The following is an 11,216-nucleotide window of genomic DNA, read 5'->3' on the forward strand; positions in this document are numbered from 1 at the left end:
ACAGGCAGCAAGAAGGGCCTCACCAGACATCAAATTCTGGCATCTTGATTTCGGGCTTCACAGTTTTTATACCTGTGAAAAAATTAATCACCCAATCTGTGGTCATCTGTCATAGCAGCACAAAATGAACGAAGATACTTACCCACCAGTACCTACACCCACAGAGTCTGCCTTCTCACCTTTTAACTTAGACTAACTACCCTTATCATATACAAAGCTCATACTTCACCTATTCAAAAATAGAAATCACAAGATTAGCTCACCTCTGGCCTTTGGATTTTTCCTTTGAAAATCCTATGAGCATCCAATCATGCTATATTCCCTATCCTTAAGGACACAACAACAATAGAACACAAACAAAAAGAAACTTTTCTTAGCTTTACTTTCTCTGCCAGCTCCTGTCCCATTTCTATTCTCTTTTGCAACAAAACCCTTTGAAGGAGTTATCCACACTCTTTTAAAATATTTTTCTCTGTTATTCTTGTAAACTCAGTCCAATTAGGTTTTTCAACAATCCCCCTACATTGCTCTTGTCAAAGTGTCCAACAGACCTCACATTGCTAAAATCAGTGGTCAACTGTCAATTCTCACATTACTCACACTATCTGCAGCATCTGATATAACTGATTACGACTCTTCTTGTTAAATTTTTTTCTTGTTTCAGTCAGTCTCTTGGCATTAGTTCCATCCATATGCCACTGACTTCCAAATGTGGCTCTCTAGCCAACACCTCTCTCCCAAACTGCAAGCTAAAATCCCAAAAGGCTTATTTGACTCTTTTTAGATGTCTTACAGATACCTCAAACTTATCAGTGTTCAAACCTGAACTCCTGATCTTTACGTTCAAAACCTTGTTTACCTGTAAACTTCCTAATCTCATCTGGTGGAAACTCCATTCTCACAGTTGCTTACACCAAATATTTACGAGTCAAACTCATTTGGTGGTCTCCTATGAGCTCACACTTGCAGTTTCACTCCTATGGAGCTCAGCCAGGGCTAGAACTTCCATTATGATTTAAATCATATGGCTGGTAGTTGTGCTGACTATTGGCTGACTTTTGGGGCTCTGTTCTCCTCCGTCAGTCTAGCTGAGCTTTCTATCAGCATGGCAGCTGCATTCCAAGACATAAAAAATGGAAGGTGTGGGGATTCTTGAAGTTTTGTCTTTGGAGTTGCACGTTGTCATTTCTACCACATGATATTGGTTAAAGCAACTCACAAGATCAGTCCAGATTTAAGGGGAGGTAAGATAGAGTCTGTGTCTTGATGGAAAAGTGGAAAAGTCATATTGCAAAAGGGCATGTAAGATAGAATGGAGTGTTGCAGTCATCTTTGGAAACAATCGACCGTATAGGACATCTTCAAATTACAAAATAAGCTACTTGCCCTAGAATGTGCCCTCTTTCCCCTTCTGTTACAAACACATGACCCAGCTGTGATTAGGCAGATATGGACCATAGCCTAGGGCATGGAATAGCAAAAAGTTGAAAGAAGCCTGTACTCTGATAATCATGCAAAGCTGAGTTGCTCATCCCATGACAGTTAGGTAAAGACAAAAAACTTTCTTTCATCTCCCTTTCTACCTGTTCCCTTTCACCCTCACCCCTGGTATCTTTGATGTTCCCTGAACTGGCCAGGCACTCTCCAGCCTTAGTCCTTTTAATTGTTCTGTCCACCTGAAACATTCTTTCCACAAATATCTATGGAGCTCACTTCTTCACTTCATGCAAGGGTTTATTTAAATATTGCCCACTTAATAAAGTATTTTTGACCACACTTTTTAAAATAAAATTCCATGACTAATGAAGACTGACATTTAGTCCTTTGAACAATACGTAGACAAAAATGTCTGTGGAGTGAAAAGAATAAATGCTGACTTTGCTGTTTACTGCTTTTCTTCAGGAAAGACTCATTATTTCTCAGACTACTTCATCAGAAAATGGAGATAACAATGGCTCTCTGTTACGGTCGTTGTGAAAGTTAGATAACCCCGTGTTTGAGAAGTCCTCCTTATGAGGTCGCCCTCATGATTGCTCTTCACTTGAGTTCAGGCTCCCGCTCTTTGTCACTCCCCTTTGTGGAGACAGACAGACTTTCTGGAGCTGACTAACCTTGACTAACCTCTCACTACCCAACCCACATCTGGCTACAGGGGAAAGAACATGTTTGTCACAGGAACTAGGCTGATTGTATCATCCCCAAAAGAGTGTATTCAGATTCTTCTTGAGAAGAGTCTAGAATTGCACCAGAACTCTGACCCCTAGCCCAAAAGCTCGCATCAATGTGGTATTTTTACAAACATGTACATAGTGAAATGACTACCACAATCAAGCTAATTAGCACATCCATCACCTCACATATTTACCTTCCTTTTTTACTATATGAGAACTCTTTTTTTTTTTTTTTTTTTTTTTGAGATGAGGTCTGGCTCTGTCAGCCAGGCTGGAGTACAGTGGCGCAATCTCGGCTCACCGCAAGCTCCGCCTCCCGGGTTCACGCCATTCTCCTGCCTCAGCCTCTCTGAGTAGCTGGGACTACAGGCGCCCGCCACCATGCCCGGCTAATTTTTTTGTATTTTTAGTAGAGACGGGGTTTCACCGTGTTAGCCAGGATGGTCTCGATCTCTTGACCTCGTGATCTGCCCGCCTCGGCCTCCCAAAGTGCTGGGATTACAAGGGTGAGCCACCGCGCCCGGCCTTATATAAGAACTCTTAAGATGTATTCTCTTAGCAAATTCCAATTATACAATACAGTATTGTTAACAATAGTCACCATGCTGTACATTAGATCTCCAGGACTTATTTCTCTTGCATAACTGAAATTGGACTCTTTAATCAATGTCTCCCAATTTCCCCTACCCCCAACCCCTGGCAAACATTATTCTACGCTCTGCCACCCGGATATTTTGTCTCTCTATGTACATTTTAGATTGCACAAAATAATTTGCTGTTTTGATGAATGGCATTGCATTGGGTCCACAAATCAAGTTAGGAAGACATCTTTACGACATTGAGTCTCTCTATCCATGTACATGGAATCGCTCTCCATGTATTTAGTTCTTTGATTTCTTTCATCAGTTTTATAGCTTTCCTCATATAGATCTTATACAAATTTGGTAGATGTATGCCTACAGTTTTAATTTCTAGGGGTGCTAATGTAAATGATATTCTGTTTTTAATTTCAAATTCCACTTGTTTATTGCTGATGTATAGGAAAGTGATTGATTTTTGGATATTAGCTGTGCTCTTATTTTTATTTCCCTCATTTTCCTTGTTTTGAATTTACTTTGTTCTTCTTTCTTATTTCTTGAGTAGGAACTTAGAGTATTGACTTGAGGACACAAATGATGCTGAATAGCCAAAACAATATTTAGCAAAAAGAACGAAGCTAGAGGCATTATATTCCCTGATTTCAGAACATATTATAAAGTGATATGAATTAAAACCACATAGGTACTGCTATAAAAACAGACACATTGACCAATGTAACAGGATAGAAAGCCCAGAAATAAACCTAGCCATTTGATTTTTGACAAAGGTTCCTAGAACACACAGTGGGGAAAGCACAGCCTTCTCAATAAATGCTGTGGGAAAAACTGAGTATCTGCATGTAGAAGAACGAAATGAGATCCTTTATCATACCATATACAAAAATTGACTCTAAATTGATGAAAGACTTAAATATAAGACTTGAAGCTGTAAAACTATTACACGAAAACAGAGAAAATGCTCCAAGATATTGGTTTGATTAGCAATTTTTTGGATATAACCCTGAAAGCATAGGGAACAAAAGCAAAAATAGACAAATGGGATGACATCAAGATTAACTATCTTAATTATATTATTTGATGAATAGAAGTCATTAATTTATAGAAGTTCAATTTAATAAACTTTAAAAATATTTGGTGTCTCTTTGGTCCTGTTTAAGAAATCTTTGCCTATCTCAAGGTCATGGAAGATATTTTGTACTGTTTTGTTATAGAATTTGTATTGTTTTTACTGTCTAAGCTTCCACATTGTGGCCTATGATCCATCCTGAATAAATGTTGCTAAAAATTAAACTTTGACTTAGCTTACTATAAATGATATTCATATTTATGTATTACATATGAGAATTATGTTACTATAAAAACTATAATTAAGGGAGAACAGATAGTTTAGATACATATTCATGAAGATGCCACTTCCATTCAACGGAAAAAAGGATAGTCTTTTCAATAAAATTTACTAGATCAGTTAGGTATCTGTAGGTGTGGTGGGTAATTTTATGTTTATACTTGGCTGGGCCACAGTGCCCAGATATTTGGTCAAACATTATTCTGAATGTTTTGGTCAAGATTTTTTCGTTTGGATAAAACAATATATAAATCAGTGGACTTAGGGTAATGCACATTACCCTCCATAGTGTGGATTGGCCTTCTACAATCAGTTGAAAGACTTAATAGAGCAAAGACTGGCCGGGCACAGCAGCTCAGGCCTGTAATCCCAGCACTTTGGGAGGCTGAGGCGGGCAGATCAGGAGGTCAGGAGATCGAGACCATCCTGGCTAACACAGTGAAAGCCCATCTCTACTAAAAATACAAAAAATTAGCCGGGCGTGGTGGCGGGCGCCTGTAGTCCCAGCTACTCAGGAGGCTGAGGCAGGAGAATGGTGTGAACCTGGGAGGTGGAGCTTGCAGTGAGCTGAGATGCCACTGCACTCCAGCCTGGAGACAGAACAAGACTCTGTCTCAAAAAAAAAAAAAAAAAGAAAAAGAAAAAAAAATCAAGCAAAGAGTGACACTTCCTGAGCAAGGAGGAATTCTGCTAGTAGACTGCCTTTGGAGTCGAACTGCAACTCTTCCCTGGGTCTCAGGCATGCTGGCCTAACCTGTAGATTTTGTATTAACCAAGCCTTCACAATTGTGTAAGCCAATTTTAAAAAATAAATCTCTTGATATAGATAGGTAGATAGATGGACGGACAGATGGACATTCTGCTGTTCTGCTGGTTCTCTTTTCCTGGAGAACCCTGACTAATACAATGGGGAAAAACATGTATCTTGACCTGCACTTCACCATGCACAAAAATTAATTTAAAATGAATCATAGTATCCTGCTCATTTTTAATTCTTCAGATAAAATTTTACCTACTATATCTTTAGAATAAACTTTTAATAAAAGTTAATTAAAATTAACTTTTAATTTTATTTTTATGTTTTTTTCTCTCCCCTGTGAAATCGTAGTATACTTGAAAACAGGAGAATTTTTTTTATGTTACCAACGCAGTGCCTGGTAACAAATTTTTAGAGGCTACTATGTGTCAGGCTCTGTTATAAGCGTTTTAAGCACTTTACTTTCCTAAGTCCTCAGAATAATCATACCCTCTTATATAAGTGTTATTATGACCACCAAATCACAGATAAGAAAACAAGCATTAGAGAGAAATTAAGTCCATCTGATTCTAAATGCAGGAAGCTTGTACACTAGGTCCCCCTACATGGCTCCTCAATAAATAAATTAATTAAGAAATAAGAAGGGGCCAGGTGCGGTGGCTCAGGACTGTAATCCCAGCACTTTGGGAGGCCTAGGCAGGCAGATCACGAGGTCAGGAGATCAAGACCATCCTGACTAACATGGTGAAACCCCGTCTCTACTAAAACACAAAAAAATTAGCCAGGCGTGGTGGCGGGCGCCTGTAGTCCCAGCTACTCGGAAGGCTGAGGCAGGAGAATGGCATGAACCTGGGAGGTAGAGCTTGCAGTGAGCCGAGATCACGCCACTGCACTCCAGCCCGGGCGACAGAGAGAGACTCCGTCTCAAAAAAAAAAAAAGAAAGAAGATGGGCTTAAACTTTCATAAAATATCAGTCATATGAGAATAAGGAAAAGGAAAAAAGAATGTAAATGAAAGATAAAGACAGAGAACAAGAAGAAAATACAGCGGAGAATCAGAAATAAAGAAGATTGTTGAAAGAAGAGAATATATTACTATATTTATTTATTGAATATATTGATTAGGCTCTGCTCTAGGTGGCGGGATAAAGATAGATGTATTATCTATGTAGATAATATGTAAATAATAAATATATATTATTACATAATTTATAAACAATAGATAAACTATCTGTTTATAGTCTAATCATGAAGATGGCACATTAATACCTGACAATAACAGGTAGAAATAGAGCCAGTGAAGATGAGACAGAAAGCATCATAAGGATTGGGAAAACACAAGGACACCATGGAATGGGCTGGTTTTGGAGTTTTAACCTCTGCCTCAAGAAGTTATGGTACTTGCCTAAGCAAAGAGCTGGAAGTCTTACAGAAAAAGAAAATGTGAATGGACATAGTTGAGTGTTGGAAGAAAAGATGAGGGTTGAGCTAAGTTGAGCTGCTAGGGTAGAGAGTAGGGCAGAAGTTAATTTCCAAGAAGGTGCTCGGAAGGATCTGATCATGGAAAGTCTGGGTTTTATAAATTTCATCCTTTTAACAGAGGAGCATCTGAAGCAGACCTTTCCTTTGGGATGATTATCAGGACGGAGGACACAGGGTCCGTTAGAGAGAAGGGTAACTGAGAAGTGAGGCATGACCATGGAAGCTTATGGGTGGTTTAGACATAAGGTAACCAGGGCCTGAGACCAGAGAAATTCCAGCAGCAACAGAAATAACAGAAAATAGAAATGGAATGAAAATAGTATAGGAAAAGGAAATATTTTACAGCTCTTATTCCATCTCTGGGAGAGCTTATACGTATACAGTCTAGAGTTTTTTCTCTTGTTGATGGTGAAAGGGAATAAACAGCATGAAACTCACCCTGGAGGCTAAGGTAGTTTGACTCAGAGTTCTCTCCACTGCTTGACCTTTCGTGACCCCGGGTACACACTAACTCTGAAGTTAGTGGGCAAGGTGGGCAGGGGCTCATGGACTCCGTGAAATCCATCTGAATGTTAGCTCCGTTTCTCACCAGGCTGGGGGGCCAGGGGCTGTGGCTTAACCTCATTGTGCCTCAGCCAATTCTTCTGCATGTAAAATGAGGATATTCACTATGTGGCCATTGTGAGATGATCCATGTAAACCTGTGTAGCACTGAGCAGTGCTGTTCTCAGTAAATGCCGAGCCCTAATGCCCGACATAGCCGCAGCTCCACGCATGTGCTCCTTAGCAAGCATATTCACACAGCTTGGCTTGCCTGCTGTGTCACATTATAAAAGCTGGCTTCCTGGTTATTGCTACAGTGCAGCCCATAATACCGATTTCCTTAAGAGCAAAAAAATGCCTTATTTCTTTCCTCAAAGATGAGAATTGGCTTTTTAAAACTTTTCCTCAAATAACAGGACTGGTGCTGTAAATGCTCATGACGACCGGTCCTTTTACATGTACGGGCTTATCTTCCTGAAGTTACAAAGCTGTGGCTAGCTGCTTTCTTCTGTTTTTTTGGTTTTTTTTTTTTTCGAGACGGAGTCTCGCTCTGTCGCCCAGGCTGGAGTGTAGTGGCGCAGTCTCGGCTCACTGCAAGCTCCGCCTCCCGGGTTCACGCCATTCTCCTGCCTCAGCCTCCCGAGTAGCTGGGACTACAGGCGTCCGCCACGACGCCCGGCTAATTTTTTGTATTTTTAGTAGAGACAGGGTTTCACCATGGTCTCGATCTCCTGACCTCGTGATCCGCCCGCCTCGGCCTCCCAAAGTGCTGGGATTACAAGCATGAGCCACCGTGCCCGGCCGCTTTCTTCTGTTTTAATGACCACAGAATGCACAAAGTAGAGGTGCAAGTGGAAGCTGCAAAGAGCTCTACAAACTCTGTCAAGGTGCTTGTCCTTGCCCAAGCTGTTATTGTTCTTGGTGGAGATTATTCCCCGCTGATCTAAAATATGCTCTAAGGCCAATGTGGGAGGATCACAAGAAGTCAGGAGTTCGAGACCAGCCTGGCCAACATAATGAAACCCCGTTTCTACTAAAAAAATACAAAAATTAGCTGGGTGTGGTGGTGCACACCTGTAATCCCAGCTACTCGGGAGGCTGAGGCAGGAGAATCACTTGAGCCCAGGAAGTGGAGGTTGCAGTGAGCCAAGATCGCACCACCGCACTCCAGCCTGGGTGACAGAGAGAGACTCCATCTCAGAAAAAAGTAAGAACAATTACATCATAAAATATGCTCTAATGTTGGAGCCAAAGGTCAGCACTGTCACTACACAAAGCCTCACTTTGAATAGAGATGCTTGCTGCTGCTATTTCTTGGGACATGAGCATTCTTTAACTGAGTTTAAAGTTCTTGAATTATAAATGGCTAGAAATGCAGCTTCACAGATGTATGCTCATAAAGGAATCTTCACACTTGAAGATACAGTGAACACATACACACACGCACATACACAGACATGCACACACATAAATGTTTAGAGAAGTTCCCTTAATCAACCTGACAGCATGTAGTTATAAAAAACACGGATTTTATGAGGTGACGGTACAGCTTCTGCTGCCCTATATACTCTCTGGAGAACGAAGAGCACTGAATGCTGTATTTTTACTTTCTATGTTTGGAACTATACTTATTATCGTGCCATTACTCAATAAATATGCATCACAATGTCCCCATACCACCATGAATGGGCACAAATAACCCCATCCCACTGTGGTGGGATTAATTTTTTAGGACACCTGGTGCTGTCCACTGTTAAGAGCATCAGTTTGCCTGATTTTTTCAAGTTTATTCTCCAAGAGCCTTTCACTCAGGTGGGGTCTGCAAAGAACCAGCAAGTCCAACAACTCAACCGAATGTCTACAGCCACAGGTGACAGATAAGTATAGCAGCTAACCCAAAGCAAATAAAAACAACTCCCAGGGAAAATAAGAGGGTTGCTGGGTGGGCTTTTTATTTGAGTGCCACTGTGGTCTTACTGATTTGAGTGCCCACATGTTTCAGAATTTAGGGTGTGGGAGTGACCAGGGAGCACAGTGACTAGAGGAAACAAGAAACAAAGTAGACGTTGTTCACCTTGGTTGCTAAATTTAATATGTCCCTATTGCACTTTTAGTTTTGGGAAATTTTTCCAACATTAAAAGAAAGCCCTTTTAAAGAGAAGTGTTGAAGCATTGGTTACATGAGAACCAAGGAGGATTCACCTTCGAAGGTGAAATTATGTGTTTTAGTCAATTTTCTTTTTTTTTGTGATTAATTTTTTTTTATTAATTTTTTTTGCACACAAAAACAATAAACATTTTCTAATAATACATACAAACAAAAAGATGCGTATCAAACATATTAGGAAGGTTGCACATGGGAAGTCGGGGAATAGAAATGGGGGGTGGGAGTTAAAATAAATGAGAGAGGGACTTTATATGGATCAGTGATAATAACTCAATCCTCTATTTGACAAAGAAGAGGGAGAAGGAAGAGGAAGAAAAAGAAAGTGGGATAAAGGATCAGAAAGGGAGGAAAATAGAAAAAATTAGAGTATGACTCCAGGGTAGACCTGTTTTGTTGTCACTGAGTTGGTTGGTTAGTTTGTCTGTTGTATTTTTCATGTTTCGCCATGTTTTCACACTACTATAAAGAAACACCTGAGACTGGATAATTTATAAATGAAAGAGGGTTTTTGTTGTTGTTGTTTTTTATTTGTTTGTTTTTTCACTCAAAATTCTTTAGTTTTTAGAAAACTAACAGGGTGGGGTAGGGAGACTGGGGGGCAAGCAGCCTCAGGAGTAGGGCTGGTGGAGAAGGGCTACGCTTCTGTCTCCACCTGAGGCTGGCTCCCTGCCGTGTTGCTCTTCTGCTCCGCCTTCATCTCTGTGTCAGTGGAATGGTCTCCTGAGCAAGCCTCTGCCTTGGCCTTGCTCTCCTCCTCAGCCAGCCTCTCAAACATGTTGGCATAGTGCTACTTCTTCTGGGCAAGCTGCCTGCGGATCTGCTGCTGACACACAGCCAGCTGGGCCGTGGCCGCTTTATTGTTGGGGCAGAGATGCAAGACCTTCTGGAAGTCAGCCCCAGCCAGTTCAAAGTCATTCACCACCAGGTGGGCCTCTCCCCAGCGGAAGAGGCCCTTCTCGTTGTTGCTGTCCAGTTCTAGGGCCTTGTTACAGCTTTCAATGGCAGCAGAGAAGGCCTGTAGTTTCAGCTGACACATGACCAGGTTGAGGGGAGAGGGCAGTCGAAGGGCCTGTGACTTCTGTGCTTCCTCACTGGAAAAACTGGACTCATATTCCAGCCAGGACACAATCTTCTTCATTGTAGTAAAGCTTGCTTGTATTTGCCTTCCTTGAAGTACACACTGCCCTGCTCTTTCACTATAGTGTTCTGTTCCAGCTTATGTTCTGAATTCTTTTCCCAAGAGTCCTTGCCCTTTTCCAAACTCTTTAGGTGTAATTCATATTTCAGCTGGGCATTTGGCAGGATTTGGGACTTTTCCTTCCCAACACTGCCAAAAGCATAGCTGGGCTTGAGGTACGCAGTGGAATATTCTCCTTTCTCCAAGTGCTGAATGGCCCTCTCCAGACCATAAGGCAGATCCAGGTTCTCCCACTCACCAACCTCAAAGCGAAGCTCCTGTTGGTCAAAGAGCTGGTCCTTGTAGTACCCTTCCAGTGCAACCTCCCCCACAGCGCCCTCATTGGGCTTGGCATAGCCTTCACCGCGAGTCCCTATTCTGCGGATGATTCCCCCATCTTCCTCTTCCGTCAGATCTTCTTCCTTAAACAATTCCACCTCAAACACGAGCGTGGCATTGTGGGGGGATCGTTGGAGGACTGTCCGCTGAACCCTAGGCATATTCTGGTTTGCAGGTGATGTGGCACACCTCCCCCACCTTCACAGTTGCTACGGCAATGTCCCAAGCCTTGATGACCTCCTCTTTTCCCAGGTCAAAGGAGAGTTTGTCCTTGCAATCCAGACTGGAGTTAAACTTTGTGCCCTCTAACAGCCAGCCAGTGTAGTGGACAAAGGCTCAGTCCCTAATCATGGGCATCTCTGTACCTGTGTCCTCACTCTTGATGACCTTCAGCACGCCTTCGTCCTGTTTGGGGCTGATGTCCACTTCCTTCGTGGGCAGCAGCGCCGGCTGCGCCCCGCTCTGGGTCGCCTTCATCTCCTTGGCTGTGGCGCGAAATTTTTAAGGGAGCTGGCGCAGGCGCGAGTGCACTCTGGGCCGCAGGCGGGGGCGCTACCTGCAGGGAGCGAGGGAGGCCGGGCGCTGCGGCGCTGACTGCGGATCGCGCGGAGGCTGGAGCACCTCTCAGGAAAGAGG

At 42.2% G+C, this 11,216-nt stretch overlaps 1 pseudogene; it reads right to left on the reverse strand.

Moving 5' to 3' along the window:
• Positions 1-9,679: 9,679 nt before the first annotated feature.
• LOC116475403 (peptidyl-prolyl cis-trans isomerase FKBP4-like) overlaps positions 9,680-11,216 on the reverse strand; it is a 22,439-nt pseudogene continuing 20,902 nt past the window's right edge.

The sequence above is a fragment of the Hylobates moloch genome, unplaced genomic scaffold (genome assembly GCF_009828535.3).
Source record: "Hylobates moloch isolate HMO894 unplaced genomic scaffold, HMol_V3 SCAFFOLD_10, whole genome shotgun sequence".
Classification (NCBI taxonomy): Eukaryota; Metazoa; Chordata; class Mammalia; order Primates; family Hylobatidae; genus Hylobates; species Hylobates moloch.